At 38.6% G+C, this 22,845-nt stretch overlaps 2 long non-coding RNA genes across 3 annotated transcripts; both read left to right on the forward strand.

The window, feature by feature from the left end:
- Positions 1-884: 884 nt before the first annotated feature.
- LOC122029709 lies at positions 885-2,833 on the forward strand. The gene is made up of 2 exons (XR_006125160.1): positions 885-1,155; positions 2,590-2,833. It is a non-coding gene; the product is annotated as an uncharacterized LOC122029709 (long non-coding RNA).
- Positions 2,834-8,088: 5,255 nt separating this feature from the next.
- Positions 8,089-17,710, forward strand: LOC122028726. 2 transcript variants are annotated; one of them, XR_006124934.1, is made up of 3 exons: positions 8,089-8,642; positions 10,061-14,225; positions 16,716-17,710. It is a non-coding gene; the product is annotated as an uncharacterized LOC122028726 (long non-coding RNA). The 2 variants fall into 2 exon arrangements; XR_006124933.1 differs by having other exon boundaries at positions 10,061-11,363.
- Positions 17,711-22,845: the final 5,135 nt, after the last annotated feature.

Consider the following 22,845-nt stretch of genomic DNA (forward strand, 5'->3'; position numbering starts at 1 on the left):
AGTGATCATGAGAGCTATTTCCATGGATAGGGAGATAGAGTTCCGGATTTATTCTGCTGAATTGGCAAGATTAATTCAAAGTTGACAAGAAAACCTAAAATTAGATTTGAATCTAGAATTCACACACACTTATTAGTTATCCTCGGGAAAAAAATACGACTTGAGACTCCTTAATGCAACTCTTATCTTTAGTTTCAATGGGTTCCAATCTTTATTAATTTTAAAGTGTCACGTGACATGCAATATGGTCCACATCAAAATTTTGGTGCCGTTACCGGGGAACCATAACTAGTAGCGTGTGTTTATTTTAGATTGTGTATTGGTTGGTTTTCTTTGTTTAACATCTTTATTGATTTTATTGCTTATCTTTTTATATTTTCATGTTGACTTATTCTTGAATTGTCAAGTTCTTTAATATTAATATTGTAACGACCCAATTTTTCCTATTTTAAGTTCTAAAAGTCCATAAAAATATTTGGAAATACTTTTTAAAATATTCTAGAGATTTTTAGGAATTTTTAGAGTATTTTTATGTAATTTTTGGAGGTCGTTCAGTAGGGTTACAAAAAGAAAGAAGTTTTGATAAAAACTGTTGAAGGTGAGACTCGAACCCGAGACCTTGACCCGAGCCGAATCTCAGCCGAACCCAGCCCAACCAACCGGTCTGTAGTTGTTTTGTTAATTATATATGGAATAAAATGTATATAAGGTAGAAGTTAGTAATAGATAATACTCGGAAAAAGAGGGGTTGCAGCGAGTTTTGAACCCGCGATTCCAAGTACGAGCCAAGCAGCAGCCAACCAACTGAGCTGTAATTGTTTCGTTAATCATATATGGGGCGGAATTAATTTAAGTAATAGATGGAACCGAAATAGTCCAGGTTATTAAAGGAGATTATTTTCTTTTCCCGAAACCTAAAACCTAATCTCTCCTTTTCTCCCCACGCACGCGACGCCATTTTCTTCTCTCGGGCGAAACCGCAGCCAAGGCTAGGGTTCCTCCCTCCGGCGTCGGCGACGTGCTTTTCCGGCCGGTTTTCACTCGTGGGTGACCATTCCGACAAGGAGAACTCGGGAGATACAAGGAACCGGTAGAATCGAAGCTCCACCGAAACCCTAAAGCATTTCCCTTCGGTTGTAAGTCCAAGAACCCGATGTAAGTGCTTCTCACCTGCGGTAGGAGTAGCTCTCGGGGTTTTGTTTTGCATTTTTGTTGTGAAATGAACAATAGCAGCGTTCATTCTAGTTTTGGTTTATGAAGAGTGCTTTAATATTGAAAACTTGGAATCTTCTTTGATCCGTATCAACCTTAATGAGCAATGATCAGTTTGTTTTGTTTACTGAGGTGGATACTTCCTTGTTTAACATTTAAGTCATTAATTCCAAGCACGTGTGTGATTTGTATACGGAATAAGTCCAAGGGGTCATGCAAAGTCAATCAATATTTGCCTATATTATGAACAAGAGAAGAAGAACATGACTTTCATTTTTGCTTGATTTTGAAACATGTTTTGTTTTACTTCACCAGTAGCTTCCATTGCTTTTAGACAAGCATATTTTCTTATTGCGGTTAGACAAGCAGATTTTCTTATTGCTTTGCTTAGTTTTCTGTATATATATGCAATGAACTTGAACAACATGTGTTCAATATATAGTTTTAGTTTTTATAGATATGCAATGAACATGGATAGCATGTATTTATAGTATTTTAGAATTTTGTTAACAAAGCATGCAGAATTTGTTTAGGATAGTATGCAGTTTAGATTTAAGTTTCTTTACTACCTCATTTAGCATGAACAGATCTACTTTTGGATTTAGTTATGATCCTCTACTAAATTACCAAAAGATAAGTAAAAGAAAGATAAAGAAAAGAAAGAAAAAGGCTAAAGCCTTAAGTAAGATTCCGAAGTCAAGACTTTAGGGATTTTGGCACACAAGGTGCTTATTAAAATGCCAAGACATTTTATTATAAGAAGTATTTAAAGATAAAAAGTATTTTACTTTTAAAGGGCATGTACCGGACACAAGATCCAAGAGATGGGCTCCAAGATGCCCCTAGGCACAAGGCCTAGAAGTACCTTAGTAGTTTCGGGATTAGCTACCTCGACTCTTATTAAGGATGCGCGCAAAGTGGTACAATGCCGGGCCCAAGAAGAAGTTTATTATCTATTTTGAAATATATATATATATATATATATATATATATATATAAGTTTTTGGAACAAAAGAAATAAACTTAATTTAAGTTCAGAAATAAGCAAGATAGTTCTTTTTGTTTCAATTTCAGCAAGTTAACTGTCTTAGTTTTATTTCAGCAAGATAGTCATTTCTATCTCTTTAAATTCAGCAAGTTAGTTCTTTTATATTAGCATGCCATTGAGACTTTCTACTGCTATTTATGAGCATGACTAGCTTCACATGTTTAGTATTTCAGTTAGTTATACTTTACTTGCTGTTTTTAGTAAGCATGAGTAGTTCTTATCATGTTTCGAATTTATTTCGTACACATGCTTTTCATATCGAGGTTTTGTGAGTTAGATAGCGCTTACTAAGCTTTATGCTTATAGATACTACTTTCCTCCTACTGCAGATAAAGGTAAAGATAAAGGAAAAGCTAAAGTATGAAAGGAAGGCGACAAGGAGCTGATGGAGGTGTGATGTGTGGACTATGGAAGCCTTGGGACTAAGTTTTAGAAATCTATAAAGACTTGTATTTAGACTATTGGAGTTTTTGCCACCATGTGATGATTTGGTTTAGCTTCTTAGATGTTTTATGTTTTATATTTATTAGAACTGCGTGGTTGTTTGTTTAATATGATTGTTATATATGTATCTATGATTATTGTCACCGGTACAGGGGAGGTGCTGTCGGAATTTTTGTCTAGCAGAAATCTCTCTCGAGGCCTGACAATAGTTTTTAAAAAAAAGTTAGTAGTCAAGTAGGTAGCGTTAACCACGTTAGGGAGTTAGTAGTTAAGTTAGTAACGGTCACCCTTACAGACTAGTGGTAAGAAGGGTGGTCGTTACAGTTGGTATCAGAGCAGTTCCCATTCTCCAGCATCACACACACATCAGCATCATCCTTGCCGTCTTCAAGTAAGAAAATATTTAAGTTTTTTCCTTTTATGCTTCTTTATTATTTGCAGTATGGAGAAATTGCTTATATGTGCTTTAGTAAGATAGAAGTTTGTTTCTCTTTTATTCATATACCTAAGTTTGGTTAGAAAGGATAAAGAATATATCAAGTCTTTCTTTCTTTGCATAATTAGATGTCAAGAAGAGGACGTCCCCGTACCGCTCGTACTGAGGACCAGGCTCAGGAGAACGAAGGGCTAGGAGCAACTGAACCAAATCTCTCTGAAGTTGTTGCTCAACTCCAGAGACAAGTAGCAGAGCAACAGCAAGTGATCGTCAATCTGATGGCGAATCAGCAACCAGTTCCTCCCACACCTCAAACAGTAACTGTGGAGACTCCAGGGGTAACTGAGGTTCCACCAGCTGCCCAGGGAGTCGTCACAGCACCCCAGAGACAAGAAGCTTACCTCATACAGTGGCTGAAACTGAAACCAGAGAGCTTCTCAGGCACGACTGAGCCCTAGGATGCCCAGGCTTGGTTCAAGACACTGGAGAGCACCATGGAGCTTCTTGACTGGCCAGAAGTTGAGAAGGTCAAGTGTGCCTCTTTTTGCCTATCTGGAGACGCACGCATGTGGTGGGAGAGAGTCAAGAGCAAGAGGGCGGTCAATCAGATGAGATGGATTGATTTTGAGACAGAGTTCTATGACGAGTTCTTCTGCCAAAGGATCACCAATAAGCACTACGAGGAGTTTATGGAGTTCAGACAGGGTGATCTGACAGTGGAGGAAGTAGTTAAAAGATTCAACCGGCTAGCTCGTCTTTGCCCAGAGCTAGTAAGCACAGAGAAGGAACGAGTCAGACTGATGCTCAGGATGCTGAAGCCAGTAATAGCACTTAATGTGAGTAGTGGAACTCATCAGCCCCAGACTGGCGAAGAGCTGGTCAGCAGAGCCTTAGTAGCTGAGCATTACCTGAACAGCATGAAGGCACAACGAGAGCAGCACAAGCCAATCAAGATAGAAACCAAGACTGGGGGAAGTCAGAAACCCCAGTTAAATAATCAGAACTGGAAAGGCAAGGGTACTAAGAGAAAGCAGTGGAATTCAGGGAGTAACCAGAAGGGAGGACCAGAAAACAAGCAGACTAATTTCCCTCCCTGCTCCAAATGTGGGAGAACACATTCGGGAGCCTGTCTTTTGGGTAAGACTGGATGTTATTCTTGTGGTCAGGAAGGACACATGGCTAAACAGTGTCCTAACAAGTTCAAAGCACCTCAGCCACAGCCAATACAATATGGAGGCAAGCCTCAGTTACATTACATGCTTGCAACTCTGGAAGGACCTCAGCTCGGTCAAGGAAGGTTGGAAGCTCCACCAGTTTCAGCCGATGCCAGAGTATTCTCCCTTACTAAAGAGGAAGCTGCTAGTGCCTCCACGGTCGTAACAGGTCAAGTAGTTATTTTTCAGCATATAGCTACTGCACTATTTGATACTGGGGCGACCCATTCTTTTGTATCCATACCTTTTGCCAAAGAATTACAGGTACCTATAGAAAGCATGAATTCCAGGTTCCTGACAACCCTACCTTCTGGGGAAGTCATGGAATCCAGTCAGTGGCTTCGGTCTGTACCAGTCAGAATTTCAGACCGAGAGCTATGTGTTAATCTGGTAGTCCTCGCTATGCAGGATTTCGATATCATTTTGGGTATGGATTTCCTTAGCAAATACGGTTGCCGCAGAAGGAAAGTAATCTTTAGTCCGAAGGTGAATCATCCTTTGAATTTCTAGAGTGCAAAGAGGAAGACTCGAAATTCCTCTCTTCCCTCACACTCACGGATGCTAGCTAAAGGGTGTGCTGGTTTTCTTGCATTCATTGTGAGTACAGAAGAAGAAGAAAGACCTAAGCAGGAGGAAGTTTGGGTAATCTGTGAGTATCCAGAGGTATTTCCGGAAGAGCTACCTGGACTACCTCCCAACAGAGAAGTGGAGTTTGAGATTGAACTGGTTCCTGGTACCGGTCCAATTTCAAAAGCTCCATATCGCATGTCTCCAGCAGAGCTAAAGGAGTTACAAGAGCAACTTCAGGAGCTACTTGACAAGGGCTTCATCCGCCCTAGTCACTCACCTTGGGGAGCTCCTGTGTTGTTTGTCAAGAAGAAGGATGGATCTATGCCGATGTGCATAGATTATAGGGCTCTGAATCAAGTGACCATCAAGAACAAGTATCCACTGCCTAGAATCGATGACTTATTTGATCAGTTGAGAGGGGCAACAGTGTTCTCCAAGATAGACCTGCGCTCTGGGTACCATCAGTTGAAAGTGAAGGACAAGGCTTTCAGGACCAGATACGGACACTACGAGTTCGTAGTCATGCCTTTTGGTGTGACTAATGCACCTGCAGTTTTCATGGACCTCATGAACAGAGTGTTCAGAGAATACCTTGACAAATTTGTAATTGTATTCATCGACGACATTCTAATCTATTCAAGGACCCCAGAGGAGCATGACACGCACTTGAGAATAGTTCTGCAGACCCTTCAACAAAAACAACTCTATGCTAAATTCTCAAAGTGCGAATTCTGGTTGGAGCAGGTAGCATTTCTAGGTCACATCGTTTCTAGAGAAGGCATACAAGTAGATCCAGCCAAAGTAGAAGCGGTCAACAATTGGAAGAGACCCAAGAATGCCAGGGAGATCAGAAGCTTCCTTGGTTTAGCTGGGTATTACAGGAAATTCGTGGAAGACTTTTCCAGAATAGCCTCTCCACTTACATCCCTCACCAGGAAGAATAAGAAGTTTGAATGGTCAGATAAATGTGAGCAGAGTTTTCAAGAGCTAAAGAAGAGACTGACCAGTGCTCCCATTCTGACAGTTCCAGAGAGTGACAAGAGTTTTGACATCTACAGTGATGCTTCCAAGATGGGCCTAGGAGCTGTACTTATGCAAGAAGGAAAAGTTATAGCTTATGCTTCCAGACAACTCAAAGACTACGAGAAGAACTACCCCACTCATGATCTAGAGCTGGCGGCTGTGGTCTTTGCACTGAAACTCTGGCGACACTACTTGTATGGAGTCCAGTGCAGAATCTTCACAGACCATCAGAGTCTTAAGTACTTCTTCACTCAGAAGGACTTAAACATGAGACAGCGCAGGTGGCTAGAGTTGGTCAAAGATTATGACTGTGAAATCCTCTACCACCCAGGTAAAGCTAATAAAGTGGCAGATGCACTAAGCAGAAAATCCAGTGCATCCCTGATGTCCTTGTCATCATTAGCCCTGCCACTACAGAAGGAGTTGTCAGATTTCGGACTTGAAATTATTTATGGGCAACTCTCTGCATTGACTCTAGAGTCAACCCTGCTTGAGGATATACAGAAGAAGCAAAGTGAAGATCCGGATATCCAAAAGATCAAGCAAGGGATACGAGAAGAAGAAAATTCCGAATTTCGAGTATCAGACAGTGGAATTCTTTATCAGGGGAGTTGCCTTTGTGTTCCCAATGATGAAGAGCTGAGAAAGAAAATTTTAGAAGAAGCTCACAGTACACCGTACTCTATGCATCCTGGTTCCACCAAGATGTATCAAGATCTGAAACAGAGGTTCTGGTGGTCTGGACTCAAAGGAGATGTAGCTAAATATGTCAGTACCTGCCTGATATGTCAGAGAGTCAAAGCAGAACACCAGAGACCAGGAGGGATGCTACAACCTCTTTCAATACCAGAGTGGAAGTGGGAAGACATATCCATGGACTTTATAACAGGTCTCCCGAGAACTACGAATGGATATGATGCAATATGGGTAATAGTGGATAGATTGACCAAGTTTGCCCATTTTCTAGCCATCAAGGTGTCCCACTCTATAGAGCAGTTGGCGCAGTTATATGTTAAGGAAGTGATCAGACTTCATGGAGTTCCCAAATCTATTGTGTCTGATAGAGATGAGCGCTTCACCTCTCACTTCTGGGAATGTGTTCAGACAGCACTAGGCACCAAACTCAAGTTCAGCACAGCTTTCCATCCTCAGACTGATGGACAGACAGAGCGAGTAAATCAGATTCTAGAAGATATGCTCAGGGCTTGTGCACTAGATTTTAAAGGCAATTGGTGCAAGTATCTGTGCTTAGCTGAATTTGCCTACAACAACAGCTACCAAGCCACCATCAGGATGGCACCATATGAGGCGTTGTATGGCAGAAAGTGCAGATCACCTATATGCTGGCAAGAAGCAGGTGAAAGAAAGGAAATGGAAGTAGAGCTGGGTATTCAGACAGAGCTGATAGAAGAAACCACTCAGGCTATTCAGAAAATCAGACAGAGGATTGAGACTGCCCAGAGTTGACAGAAAAGCTATGCTGACACACGCCGTAGGCCACTGGAATTTCAAGTAGGAGATTCAGTTTTTCTCAAAGTTGCTCCTATGAAGGGAGTGATGAGATTTGGCAAGAAGGGCAAATTAAGTCCTCGCTATGTAGGACCTTACCTGATTACAGATAGGATTGGGAAGGTAGCTTACAAGCTGGAATTATCACAAGACATGTCAGCAATACACAATGTGTTTCATGTCTCCATGTTAAAGAAGTGCCTCCATGACCCGAGCCAAGTGATTCAGCCTCAGTCAGTGCAGATCCAAGAGGATCTTAGTTATGAGAGTAGACCTACACAGATAGTGGATAGAGCAGTCAAGAGACTAAGAAATAAAGAAGTGCCACTAGTGAAGGTTATCTGGCAGAACCAGAAGCACGAGGAAGTCACTTGGGAACTGGAGGACAGTATGAGACAGCAGTATCCAGAGCTATTCTAAGTTCGAGGACGAACTTTTTATAAGGTATGGGGAATTGTAACGACCCAATTTTCCCTATTTTAAGTTCTAAAAGTCCATAAAAATATTTGGAAATACTTTTTAAAATATTCTAGAGATTTTTAGGAATTTTTAGAGTATTTTTATGTAATTTTTGGAGGTCGTTCAGTAGGGTTATAAAAAGAAAGAAGTTTTGATAAAAACCGTTGAAGGTGAGACTCGAACCCGAGACCTTGACCCGAGTCGAATCTCAGCTGAACCCAGCCCAACCAACCGGTCTGTAGTTGTTTTGTTAATTATATATGGAATAAAATGTATATAAGGTAGAAGTTAGTAATAGATAATACTCGGAAAAAGAGGGGTTGCAGCGAGTTTTGAACCCGCGATTCCAAGTATGAGCCAAGCAGTAGCCAACCAACTGAGTTGTAATTGTTTCGTTAATCATATATGGGGCGGAATTAATTTAAGTAATAGATGGAACCGAAATAATCCAGGTTATTAAAGGAGATTATTTTCTTTTCCCGAAACCTAAAACCTAATCTCTCCTTTTCTCCCCACGCACGCGACGCCATTTTCTTCTCTCGGGCGAAACCGCAGCCAAGGCTAGGGTTCCTCCCTCCGGCGTCGGCGACGTGCTTTTCCGGCCGGTTTTCACCCGTGGGTGACCATTCCGACAAGGAGAACTCGGGAGATACAAGGAACCGGTAGAATCGAAGCTCCACCGAAACCCTAAAGCATTTCCCTTCGGTTGTAAGTCCAAGAACCCGATGTAAGTGCTTCTCACCTGCGGTAGGAGTAGCTCTCGGGGTTTTGTTTTGCATTTTTGTTGTGAAATGAACAATAGCAGCGTTCATTCTAGTTTTGGTTTATGAAGAGTGCTTTAATATTGAAAACTTGGAATCTTCTTTGATCCGTATCAACCTTAATGAGCAATGATCAGTTTGTTTTGTTTACTGAGGTGGATACTTCCTTGTTTAACATTTAAGTCATTAATTCCAAGCACGTGTGTGATTTGTATACGGAATAAGTCCAAGGGGTCATGCAAAGTCAATCAATATTTGCCTATATTATGAACAAGAGAAGAAGAACATGACTTTCATTTTTGCTTGATTTTGAAACATGTTTTGTTTTACTTCACCAGTAGCTTCCATTGCTTTTAGACAAGCATATTTTCTTATTGCGGTTAGACAAGCAGATTTTCTTATTGCTTTGCTTAGTTTTCTGTATATATATGCAATGAACTTGAACAACATGTGTTCAATATATAGTTTTAGTTTTTATAGATATGCAATGAACATGGATAGCATGTATTTATAGTATTTTAGAATTTTGTTAACAAAGCATGCAGAATTTGTTTAGGATAGTATGCAGTTTAGATTTAAGTTTCTTTACTACCTCATTTAGCATGAACAGATCTACTTTTGGATTTAGTTATGATCCTCTACTAAATTACCAAAAGATAAGTAAAAGAAAGATAAAGAAAAGAAAGAAAAAGGCTAAAGCCTTAAGTAAGATTCCGAAGTCAAGACTTTAGGGATTTTGGCACACAAGGTGCTTATTAAAATGCCAAGACATTTTATTATAAGAAGTATTTAAAGATAAAAAGTATTTTACTTTTAAAGGGCATGTACCGGACACAAGGTCCAAGGGATGAGCTCCAAGATGCCCCTAGGCACAAGGCCTAGAAGTACCTTAGTAGTTTCGGGATTAGCTACCTCGACTCTTATTAAGGATGCGCGCAAAGTGGTACAATGCCGGGCCCAAGAAGAAGTTTATTATCTATTTTGAAATATATATATATATATATAAGTTTTTGGAACAAAAGAAATAAACTTAATTTAAGTTCAGAAATCAGCAAGATAGTTCTTTTTGTTTCAATTTCAGTAAGTTAACTGTCTTAGTTTTATTTCAGCAAGATAGTCATTTCTATCTCTTTAAATTCAGCAAGTTAGTTCTTTTATATTAGCATGCCATTGAGACTTTCTACTGCTATTTATGAGCATGACTAGCTTCACATGTTTAGTATTTCAGTTAGTTATACTTTGCTTGCTGTTTTTAGTAAGCATGAGTAGTTCTTATCATGTTTCGAATTTATTTCGTACACATGCTTTTCATATCGAGGTTTTGTGAGTTAGATAGCGCTTACTAAGCTTTATGCTTATAGATACTACTTTCCTCCTACTGCAGATAAAGGTAAAGATAAAGGAAAAGCTAAAGTATGAAAGGAAGGAGACAAGGAGCTGATGGAGGTGTGATGTGTGGACTATGGAAGCCTTGGGACTAAGTTTTAGAAATCTATAAATACTTGTATTTAGACTATTGGAGTTTTTGCCACCATGTGATGATTTGGTTTAGCTTCTTAGATGTTTTATGTTTTATATTTATTAGAACTGCGTGGTTGTTTGTTTAATATGATTGTTATATATGTATCCATGATTATTGTCACCGGTACAGGGGAGGTGCTGTCGGAATTTTTGTCTAGCAGAAATCTCTCTCGAGGCCTGACAATAGTTTTAAAAAAAAAGTTAGTAGTCAAGTAGGTAGCGTTAACCACGTTAGGGAGTTAGTAGTTAAGTTAGTAACGGTCACCCTTACAGACTAGTGGTAAGAAGGGTGGTCGTTACAAATATATCTATGTGTTTGAAATTATATGCTCTTGAGTCTTCTAATATTGATTGTTAGTGTTGTAGTGTAAGAACAGGAGATTTATTTTATCATGGATCGATATTTTCAACATTTTGGAGGTGGAATGGAGAGTCAGTATTTTCAGCTTGAGCATCAATTTTGTCCAACCATGGATCAACAAAATAGGTATGAGTCATTTTCTAATACTTATAATTTTAATTGAGTGGATCATTCATATTTCAGGTATGAAAATGCACAAAGACCATTTATTGAGCTAAATCCAACCTACCAAAATTCATATGGGTTTTTGAAGAATGATCCTCAATTTGAAGTGTCAACATGGAAAGCCAATAAGGTTATAAAGCAAATGAGAGAGCATCAAGAGCAACAATTTACAAGGATACTGAATATATAGATTCAATTAGATCAAATTGCATCATTTATCATCCAGCTACAAACATAAAACTCCAGTGGGGAGATGGAAAGTAGAGATTGTGTCAGGCCTGACCCTACTTCCATTACTTCACAAGATTTTTCTAGTATTTTTTGTGATGATGATGTAGTTGTATAGATTTTTGATTCTACTAATATTATTGCTGTAGATATTATGAATGATGCAGGAACTGAACATTTACTTGTTTATGATATAAGTGTAGGGGATTGCACATTAAAAGCAATACCTCAAGAATAACTTTTTCCAGTTGCACAATCACCTGAACTAGATATTGATGATATAAGTGTAGGGGATTGCACATTGGAAGCAATATCCCAAGAATCACCTGAACCAGAGCTTGAACCATTACTTGATGATGAGGAGGTCACAAACACCATTTTAGAACCCACATGTACCTTTCAACATGACAAGGTTAGTGTTTCTTGTGATTTTTTAGAAAATTTCTTTAAGGCACTAGTTTTTGAATTATAGAATGTGATGCTCATGTTGATACATTTAGTGTAAAGATTAATTATGTTTCACTATTCTCTTATCATGAAAGTGTTCGGGTGGAGTTGTTTTTATTTGCTTTTGTAGGACACAATAGATGTTTAAAATGAGTACTTAATCCGAATCGCCTCCAACCTCCAGAGAGAATTTTCAAAAGCAAAATGATGAATAAAAAGAATTTGATTGTAACCATAATTACTCCACTACCAGAGTGGATTCTCTGACTAAATCTTCTTCAACCACCGGGAATAAAGGAGAGTTGGTTCCAATTTAGTTTTCTTTTGCATTTTAATTCATGCTTTGAGTTTAGTCTTTTCTTCAATAAATTCCTTGTGTGCAAATGTTGATTTTGGTTCTGAGAAATTAATTCTTTACTATAGGAAGTTTTCTTATTGCATTTAGTTTTGACTTTGAATAAGAAAATGACACCCCTTAACATTTTCCTATGATATGTTAGAGATAGAGAATGTGAGCTAGATTTGAGTATCTTATTTTGGGCTTAATGTCATAAATGGACTTTTAATTTTCTCAAGGTTGTTACTTAATGATGGACACTTGATTGGTAAATTGAGATGATACATTTATACTTAGTGAGGATGAACCTTAATTGAGTGATGCACTTATGTTATTGTTACTCTAGAACTTGCTTTGATTCTTTCAAAACTACATTCCATGGATGGGATCATACTTATGAAAGTGTATCCTTTGTTTTCCACTCTTCCACATGTTTCTTGCTAATCTTCTTGTTAATCATCATATCATTTTATTTTATCTTAATTCTTAATTTTTCTTTGGATGTGGATATTTTGAATGTTATATGATGAGTGATTTGGCCAAGAGGACAAAGTTCAAGTGTGGGGGAGGTGTTTTGTGTTTTTGAGTGCTTGGAGTAATTGGATGCATTTGTTTATGGCCGGAATTCATATTCAAGCTAATGATGATGGAGTGTTGGGATGATGCCATGGAGTTTAATGTTAGAGGCTATGGAGTTTGAATTCTGTACAATTCAGGAAGGTTTCAGGGTTTGGAAAATGGTTGAGCAAGGGCTGGTTTTGGGAGGTGTTTCTTGTGCAAAAATGCTGTAAAATCTTTTGTGAATGAATGGCTCTTATCATTCTGTGCTAAAGGTATCCATTCTCTGAGTTTGAACATGTCAAGAGCAAGCTTCTATAGCCTTGAATTTTGGAATTTGATACTATGGTGATACATTTAAAACACCATAGATAGGTTTGGGAGAAGGTTTTGAAATTACTGAATTCTGAATGCTAAAATCCGGCCATGCTGATCACTGCCATTCGAGAAAACCATAGAAATCTTCACTGCTCAAATCTGGAAGTCACAACCATTTTGAACATCACTGATTTCAGAAATATCACTGATTTTGAACATTTCTGTTTTGGAAACATGGAAGCTGATCACTGCTGGGATGCTGTGAGAATTTCAGTGAGAAACAGATTGAGAGTTGGTGTAGAATCTGGAAACATTGCTGTTGAGCAATTGGATTAAAGGTTGGCTAATTCGTGAACTCAAATCGAAGTGGAGAAAATTCAGAATGGAATTTATAACAGAAACATGAATCCACAGAAACAGGAAATCTGCAGAACATGGAAGTGCAGAAACAAGGAAGCTGGAAACTGTTGTGTATCAAATGGTGTATCAAAAATTGGGAGCAACATTCAAGCCAAGGGGAAGTTCAAGCGGAGAGACAAGGAATTAATACTTGACTGGTTGTTGAAATCTGGGTACAATTGTATGGACAGTGAAGAGAAGATGTAGGCTTGCTAAATCTGAACATTACTGTTGTGCACTCTGTAAGCTGAGTTGCATTGAACTTGATGTTCTTATGATTGATGTTAGTATAGAATTTGCAATTTCCAGAACTTAATAGAATTAAAATCACTGAAAATTCAGTTGAACAATTCTGATGAAGAGTTAACTGATGCTTGAGTAGGGGCTTGCATGAGTTGGGTTTAAGGAAGTGTTGCTGTGAGTTCAGTTGGTTCTTCACCCATACAAGTAAAAGGAAATCAGAAGAAGCAAAATTGAAACCATTGACTTCAGAAATTCAGAATTGTGTGTTGCAAATCTGGAAGGAATTAAATGCAGGAATCCCACAATAATGGAAGGGTTGTAAAGTTCTCTCTAAGTTGAACAACATTAAGTTGGATTTAATGAAAATGAGTACATAAGAAGTATCGCCAATGCCGTGGAATGCAGTAAAGGGCAGTGACAAGAAGAGCTTCAGAAATGACATAAGTTGCAGAAGAGATTTGGGAATGTTAAGGAAATCAAATGAAGCTAAATCTGAAATATGAAACTCTTGTGAAAATATAGTGGGTTGTGAAAAGTTTGTATCAAAGTAGTATCAAGATTCAAGAGTAGAATTTTAATCAGTGAAAAGGGTCAAGTGAAGCTCTGTGGGGTGCAGAAACAAATGGTATCAGAGGCCTTCCGTGATTTCTACAGACTTTATACTTTGATAGCAAAGGATTTGAATTGCTGAAATAAAAAACAAGTGAAGAGAAAATTCAGAAACTGTGAATTACTGAAACTGAAGCATTAAATGGAAGAAAATAGGATTGGAACTTTTAATGATGAGGTATTACTCATTTCATGAAGCATGTCAGAATGTAAGTTAAACTTTGAGAAGGAGTAAGGAAGACAAAGGCTCTGGGTAAAATCTGCAGAAATTCAATGCAAGAAATTCAGAAACAGAACTGAAGCAGTGGGCTCTTGTAGCTACTGGAATCTTATCAAAATGGATCATAATTCAAAATTCAATTGGTAAGTATCATTCCACTAATGAAGCACTTGAAGATAGAATAAAAAATCTTTGGAGCGACACTCAAATTATTGAGAAACACAAGTGAAGCTCTTGTATTTTCAGTAACAAAACGATGAACAGGTTTCAAGAATTCTGGAATCAGTAACTATGAAGCTGGAATTAAGTGTGGTTGTTAAAAATAGAAACTCAAGTTAAATTTTGGTATTGTCAGTAACAAATGGAAAAGGGAGCTGTGATAGAAATAAAATGGAGGTTTTTACAAGTGTAAAGGCAAATGAAGAAACAAAGAACAAAATAGAATTCAATATTAAGAATAGTATAAAATTTTGTATCAACTTGGCATTATGAGTTCTGTAATTTAGTGAGGGACTATTTGAAGATCTCTTATTGCTTGAAACAAATATGTAGCAACTTTCCTTACCCATTGAAGTGTTGTTTGGTACAAGAATGTTGACTTTTAAGTTTGCTGAAATGAATCTGTAATATGTAGTAATTCTATAGCTGATGAATTGATCAAGAAATAGTGGATTGTGCAGGGAAGTAGTTGCAGTTTTAAATCTGTGGAGTGCAGAATCCAGTGCTAAAATAAATATGTTTAAGTTTGAATTCTTTTTACCAATGAAGTGCAAGAAAAGGAAAGGAATTTTTGCCTGGGACCGACAAAGGATTAAGTGTGGGGGAGGTGTGTAGTCTCTTATTGAGTGTTTTGGTGGATTGATGGAAGGCATTGAAAGAGAGAATTGAAGATTGGAGTGGTTTGAGATGTGGAAGTGCATTGAGATTAAAACGGTCGTTTTGCTTGTGCCCAGAATTGATACATTTGATTTCTGAGCAGGAATGTTGTGAATGGGTGACTTTTAAGGTGGTATGATGAGCTTTATCAGGTGACTAAGTTCTGTGCATAACAGATTTTTGTTGCCGAATCCGGAAACAGTAATCTGAATCTGTGCACATTAGAAATGCAGAAATGAGTTTGCAGTTATCTTGCTGAATTCTGCATATAGCTGAATCTGCTGAAACATTGAAGTGCAGTAAAGCTAGAAATATGGAGGTGCATTTTGTATCAGATATGTGTCAAAATTTAGTATGCAACATTCAAACAAGTGGAAGCTCAACTGAAATTCTGTAATATGTGCAGAAACAAATGTTAGCTGTAGATTTAGAAATGAAGGCAAAAAGGATAGGTAGATAAAATGGTTAAGTATTACTCCATTCAAGAGACAATCATGATTATAATCTGAGATTTGAAAAAAAAATGAATGAAGAGAAGGGCAGTAACTTTGGTACAAGACAGAAATGCTGAAAATTGAAATTGCTGAAATCTGCAAATGCTGTGCAGAAATTGGAAAACTGCTTTATGCACTAAAAACCATACCATTTCTTCAATGGGTATCAAGTTTTGAGTAAAGGAATGTGATGAGAGTTTTAGAATGGAAGTAAGTAAAGTTACAAATTTGGAAACATGATCAGATTGATCTTGAAATCTACAAAGTCATGTGCAGGAATGTTGATAGAATTGAAGCTGCAGTGTACAAAATCTGAATTGAAGCTATTTTGTGTGCCAAGAATTCAAAAGGCTGAGGATTGAAAGGAAGTGAAGAAGATATACTTCAATTGAGAGTGAATGAATGTCTTCCTATGATCAAATCTAAGGGAGTAAGCTCGGCTAGTTAGATAAAAACAACACATCTAACATTGAGTTTCTGAACCTAATTTGTTGCATTAATTGGAAATGAGATTATCTATCATTTGAGATGTAATTGGAAGTGAGTTGAGGGAGAATGGAAGTAGGGAAGAGTGGCCAAAATTCATTAGATAGCATTTTTTGGTATCCATATCTTCCACTAGAATTTATTGCAAACTCTTTCTTCCTATTCAATCTAACTAATGTTTGAATTGTAATTGATTCCTTCTTGTTATTCTTTATGATAAACCTTCATAGTGTGATGGATATCCATGATCATGGTGGAGAGTTGAAGATAAGCAAGCATATGGTAGTGCAAGAAGCACAAGTAGCATGAGTGCCCTCCATTGTGATTACATGTGAAATAGGATGAGGGCCACCAAAAATTAAATCTTGTGAGATTTTAGTGTGAAATCATTTTCAATTTAGTCATAATATATTGAAGTCATTATGTTATTAACCAAGAGTAAAGTTTGATGTCCATGAATGCTTGAGATTTTGGAATGTGATAATCTTAGATGGTTTTCCTTCTTTATTTTTCTAAGCATATTTAGAACTTTATTTAGGAGGTGTCATTAAAGTAGGATCTTTAGTTTTCTTAACTTGCATGGGACGTTCAAGACTAAGTGTGGGGGATTTGATAATCATGATTTTGTTACACTATTTTGATTCATACATGCATGATTTGATGTCTTGTTCATAGTTGAAACTCATATTTACACCACATTTCATGAATTGCATTTATTCTTGGACTTAATTACAAATTATCGTTACTTGATGCTAATATTTGATTGTTATTTTGTAGGCATCAAAGGATCTTGGACTCGAATTAATTTGAACCAAAATTGTGCTCGAATAGGAGTTTAAACAAGGCAATCAAGTTTTACAGCAATTTGGACCGTCCATCTAGGATCAAGAGAGATATGAGCTATTCATCGAAGATCTATTCCATTCAAGCCATGTGGAAGTAGATCACATCCATTGATGAAGATCCAGAGCTTTTGATCCAAATCTAAGATGTTTGGACCATTGATCAAGATGGAAGAATTATGGACCATCTGATTAGATTAGAAGTTTATTTAAAAGGCGTGAGAAGCTACAGTGATTTAGGGCTCGGGCATTTTCTTTCCTCGCGATTTTTCACTGTTTATCTTCTTCCTCCTGATGCTTCCGTCCCCATTCCAGATCCAAGAGTAAGTCTTCTCTACCGACGGCGATCTCTGAGCTGTTGGCGTCCATCATCCGATGTCAGAGAGTGGCAGAGGGAGGTACCCCAATCCGCGAGATTGATTTCTATTCACTGCCACATTCCATATCGAGCGAGGTTCCCAATCTGCGAATTTTGCCATCCACGGAGCTTGAAGGGAGGTACCCAAGAGTTTCTAATTCCATTCCGATCTTCATTCCGCAGCAATACTAGATTAATTTGATCAATCAATCTGGTTAAGCAATTCACAGAGTTCATCCTCTGTTCTTCGGGCGATGTGATTACCAGCTGTTGCGAGCTTGAAGGGAGGTACCCAGGAGCTGTGAGAATCATCTGATATTAGATGAGAGCTTGAACAATCTTCGTTGGATGCCTGAAGGGAGGTTCCCAGGAGCATTTCTGTGTCATGACAGAGTGAGTGGTTGAATCTTGGTTTTGAATATGGAATGTGTTTTGTTTTTGTTTACCTTTGATTTCTAATTCCCTTGCTCAGATCTGATGATCTGATAGCATAGTTTGCAATTTACTTTCTATTTTGAACTTTCCATTTCGTTTACTGAAAATGTGTTTAGTTAGTTATTGAGTTTGGCAAACCCTTGTTCTGTTCAACTAATCTATTGTGCTTGAGATTAAACTTAAATAGTGAATGTTTACTTGAGCTTTTAATTGTTTACCTCTGCTATATGTCGTTGATTGTGGTTGTGATTTGATGATCTGTTAATTGATTTACTTAATTCGATGATGCATTAAAATCTGAACTTTATTGTTGCTAATGTGATGAGATGATAGTGATCATGAGAGCTATTTCTGTGGACAGGGAGATAGAGTTCCAGATTCATTCTGCTGAATTGGCGAGATTAATTCAAAGTTGATAAGAAAACCTAAAAATAGATTTGAATCTAGAATTCACACGCACTTATTAGTTATCCTCGGAAAAAAATATGACTCGGGACTCCTTATTACAACTCTTATCTTTAGTTTCAATGGGTTCCAATCTTTATTAATTTTGAAGTGTCATGTGACATGCAATATGATCCACATCAGGCACCATTTCATAAACAATTCTGAGATCAATCTGAACTCTAGTAGGTAATGTGATTGATACTTCATTAACTCTATCCCCAATGGTCGGAACCTCCACCAAGAGACAAGCATACTCCAGTCGCTCCCTTGATCTTGTCAAGTTATCAGTGTATAAAGGTTTCCTTACCTCTGAACCAACCATACTCAATACTTTCTGTGATCAACAATCCTGTGGTAAACCATAGATTGGGATCCAAGCTGGGACTAGCTAGCCATCCTCATGGAACAGAAAATACCATGGCATAATCTTCAAAAAAATGGAAACTCCAAAAGCAAAATAAGACCCTCCTTGTAAGACTCCATCTCGATCCTCTTTTGTATCAAAACGATAGACCACCCACCCACTTTTGTGCATGAAAAATTTATAAGGAACCTTCCATCAACTGGCTATTGCATACACCCCATTTCTTCTTTGATGTTGGCCCATGAAACAACCAACAAGATAAAAACCCAGGGAGTCTTCAATGTCATATTGTCAAAATCGAAAGATAGTTTGTCGCCTTTAGCTTCGTATTGTTCCAAAGACATGCCTGATGTTGGCTTTCAGTTGTTCTTGAATAAGCTTGCCCAAGTCTTCTTTTGTGTCGATTAGGTAGGATGATTATCAGCTCCTGTAGCGTCATTGGCTTCCAATTGATTAGCTTTCTCCCCTTGTTGCACAATTGCCGACATAGTCTCCTCCTTCCAGTGGTGACGTTGTAGTTTGTTGCTCATCAGGCCCATGTGGAAGGTCATTAGAAGATGTATTTCCAGCCCCAACATCTGCCAACTCACTAGCCACCTCATTATGGTGTGAACGTCAACATGTGGAGCGGCTTTGTCAAAATCAATTGCTGCCATGTTGACCGTATCTTGCAATTTACTAAATCTGCACTCTTCAAATGAGTCCTTGGTTTGACTCAAAGGTGAATACTTGAACCCTTTTTTGTTTTTCCCCATTGGATACAACAATCAACGTGGATGAGTTAAAGGAGAAAAGCCAGCCACTCACTAAGTTTGAAAACCAAATTGGATGAGGCAACGTGCTTGATTGAATCACCGTGATCTAGCAAATTAAGACCTATGGCCCCAGCTAAAATCAATTTAAATTTGCCACACTAGCTTCCTAAAATTGCAATACTTTAATTAATGGCCATTAATGCAAAATACTTTCCAAGGAGTTTCCTTTCATGCAACGTGGTGGCCGGAGAGAATCTATTCATCGGAAACCTCCAAGGACGTGAGCTGTAATGAGAGTTGGCTGAACAATATCTTCTTTCGGGATCCGGAAAAGAGGAGGGAGGGGAAGATGAGGAAAACATGAAGAACAAAGGAGGGGGGGAGGAACAGGTGTACCGAATAGATGAACGACAACATCGGAGAGAAGACAACCCCTATGCTAGAGAAGAACACTCCAAAGTAGCTAGTAGTATATCCCTTGGCACCCTCTGAATCACCCCAAGAACCACCAGAGAGAGGTCATCCACCAGACGACCACCACCAAGAGGAAAAGTAAACCAAGGAAGAGCCTTCCAAAGTCGTCAGAGAAAAAGCCTAGGAGTCACTCACCTCACCGTGTCTCTCTCTAGAAGTTGAAGCCTTCCCCTTCGTGCTCACACAAGCAGTCGGCGCCATGCCGGTTACCTGAGAGCCCCACTACGCCTCATACCCCAGCCGATTCCTCCCTCAATGTCGGCCCCGAGCAGAAGCCCATCAGCTGCACTCCTGACACCACCACTGCTCATGAGCACCTTGTGTCATTGCACTGCTTGATCGCCAGACGTCGCTGACCCTACTTCACTATCGAACGACCATCGGCTGTCGTCGCTTTTGTCCACTTCAGACGTCGGCGCACCGATTCTGCTCACCACCACAGTAGTTGCTACGGGGCCAACCTGGAGGCCACCTTCTCTCTCTCTCCCTTCCTGATGACACCACTTCCTCTCCTTACCACGAACAAACAGTATGGCTCAATCCTAGCCCAGCCACACCGGAACAACAACCACCCACAGTCCGATTCGATCATCATTGTTGCCTCCACTACAGCCACCATGAGCTGATGCCTGGATGCCACCAGTCATCGTCGTATGCCATCATAGAAGAAGAGAGGAAAGATTAAGGTAATAAAGGTGATTAAGAAGATAATTGATTAACTATTAGCAGGTTAATTAAGGTGATTAATCATTGGATTAAGAAATCATTTGTAATATTTAAGGATTAATTAAGTGTAATGGATTGATACATAATGATGGGATGGTTAGGTTGTCTGCTTAAACCTAGATTTAATTGAGAGGTTATTAATCAATTTAGGGTTAATTAATAATTAGATTGATTAATTAATTAATAGATTGACTGATTATATGTAGATTATTTAATCAATGGGATGAGTAATTGGTTATGGAACCTTAGATATTCTTCATGCCTGTATATGTAGATTTGGATTCGAGACGAACTACTGAAGACGATTAGAACGGTCTACAAATGAGGCGGGTATTTCTTGACTTATTTCTTTAGATCTTTGATCTTAGTGTAGGAGTTGTGATTTGATTGGTAGTTTTATTACCTTGACTATATTCATATGATATTTATTTTGCTTGACCTTAGAGATGATCTATTTTATTACTATGTAGTCTCATTATCCTTCATGCTTGATTTTGTTTGATATGTATGATATTATCATACCATAGTGTAGGATGTTGTGTTGGAGTGTATACTAAAAGCCTAGCTTTTGTAAACATTTATTTTTGAAATAAAAGAATCACATTGGTCAATATCTACATTTATTTGTTAAATGTAATTATTCAATTAATTTATATAGTAGACAACATGGTGTGTGGTGTCACACACAGTAGATCATGTTGACGGTTCTTTATAAATTATAAACAGTTGCTCACAACTAAGATGGAAAGGAACAAACCATCAGAATAGTTGTAGTGTAATTAAGTATTAGTTTATCTTGACTAATAAATTACACTGGTACACTCTAAGTGTATTGAGTAGGACCATTTTAGGTAAGTTCTTTTTATTGGTGCGGTTAGCACTAACGGTCTAACTCGGGTTTTGATGAATGACAAATCGGGTTAAGTTAGGTTTGTTGTGATCTAACATTCTGACCGAGTGTGCAGACGAAGTCCAGACAGGTCGACGGGCTGACCGAATGTCTGGCACGAAGTCCAAGCGGGTCGACGGGCTGATTGGACGCTTGGCGAGAAGTCCAAGCGGGTCGACGGGCTGACCGGACGCTTGGCGAGAAGTCCAGCTAGGTCGACGGGCTGACTGGATAGCTGGCGAGAAGTCCAGATGGGTCGAAGGGTTGACCGGATGTCTGGCAAGTGAGTAAAGGTAAGTCACTGGAAGGGAGTGACTGTGAGGACGCGTTCCCGGGAAGGGAACATTAGGCGTCGATCCGTCTTAGATCCATTTCGGATATCTAAGTTGAGATCGTGACTAGATTCCGGTCTCGGAAAGACGGAATCTAAGTCATACTTTTTATGTCAAACTTATAAACTGTGCTAACGATCTGTTTTGCAGGATATACATTATTCATTTGCCTCATACTAACCTTATCTTGCAAGAAAGCTGGTTTCTGGAGAAAGGTGGTCCGGGCGCCCGGGAGGCGATTTTTATCCAGATCGCACGTCGCCACGTGGAGCTCGCTGGTTGGACCTGCCACGTCTCACCAGGGCGCCCGGAAGGGATTCGAGGCGCCCAGAGCCTCATATAAAAGGAGGGTCAGGGGGGGAGCTTAACTTCAAACACAACTGAAAAAAGAGATCTTCTACTGCTTGCTCTGCTGCTCTGCGCTGCTGCGACGCTAACAAAGCTCCGACATCGCGCTCCTTCTTCTTTGGTTAATTCTCTTGTCGGTTTCACTTTAATTTTCATTAGCATTTCAGTACTTAGTTTGTAATAATTTTTCGAACTGCTAGTGATTGTCCACCGAAAGCACCCTTGTGTGCGGGCCTTGGAGTAGGAGTCGACACAGGCTCCGAACTAAGTAAAATTGGTTTGTGTTAGCATTGTTTAATTTTTTCGCTGCGCGTAACTCTGTTCGAGCGAATTTTCTTTATTCGATATTCACTCCCCCTCTATCGAAACGTCACGATCCAACAAGTGGTATCAGAGCAGGTACCGCTCTGATTTGGTGCAACCACCAATCAGACAAGGGGGTGGAATTTTCTTTTTGTTTTTTTGTTTTTTTTCTTTTCTCTCGCTTTCAGTCTTACGTTTAATTCCAAACTGATACTATTATCATTTTGGAAAGTTTTCGTGTTGCAATTAAATCTAAATTGGTGCAACACCAATATAGTTCCTTTATTATCTTTTAATTCCTCCCGCACTACTAATCCAAGACTAAGTCTTGGGAATTTGTTTGTCAATTTGTTTAATTGTGTGCAGGTGTAAGATATCGAAAAATTATGTAATAATTTTATTGAAGAAATAATGTTATTGAATTTTTTGAGAATTTTTAGAAATTTTTCTAGAATTTAATGGAGGTTGTATGACTCGTTTTGAGGGGATGAATCGGTAGGGTTAAGCGGAGCCTGTTTGGAATACCCATTTAAGTTGGGAGTTAATTAAGAAGTTAACTTAAGATTTAATTAAGTTAACCTAGGTATTTAATTAAAAACTTAAGCCCTAAATTTTTGATTTCCTGTCCCGATTC

The sequence above is a fragment of the Zingiber officinale genome, chromosome 10B (genome assembly GCF_018446385.1).
Source record: "Zingiber officinale cultivar Zhangliang chromosome 10B, Zo_v1.1, whole genome shotgun sequence".
Taxonomy (NCBI): domain Eukaryota; kingdom Viridiplantae; phylum Streptophyta; class Magnoliopsida; order Zingiberales; family Zingiberaceae; genus Zingiber; species Zingiber officinale.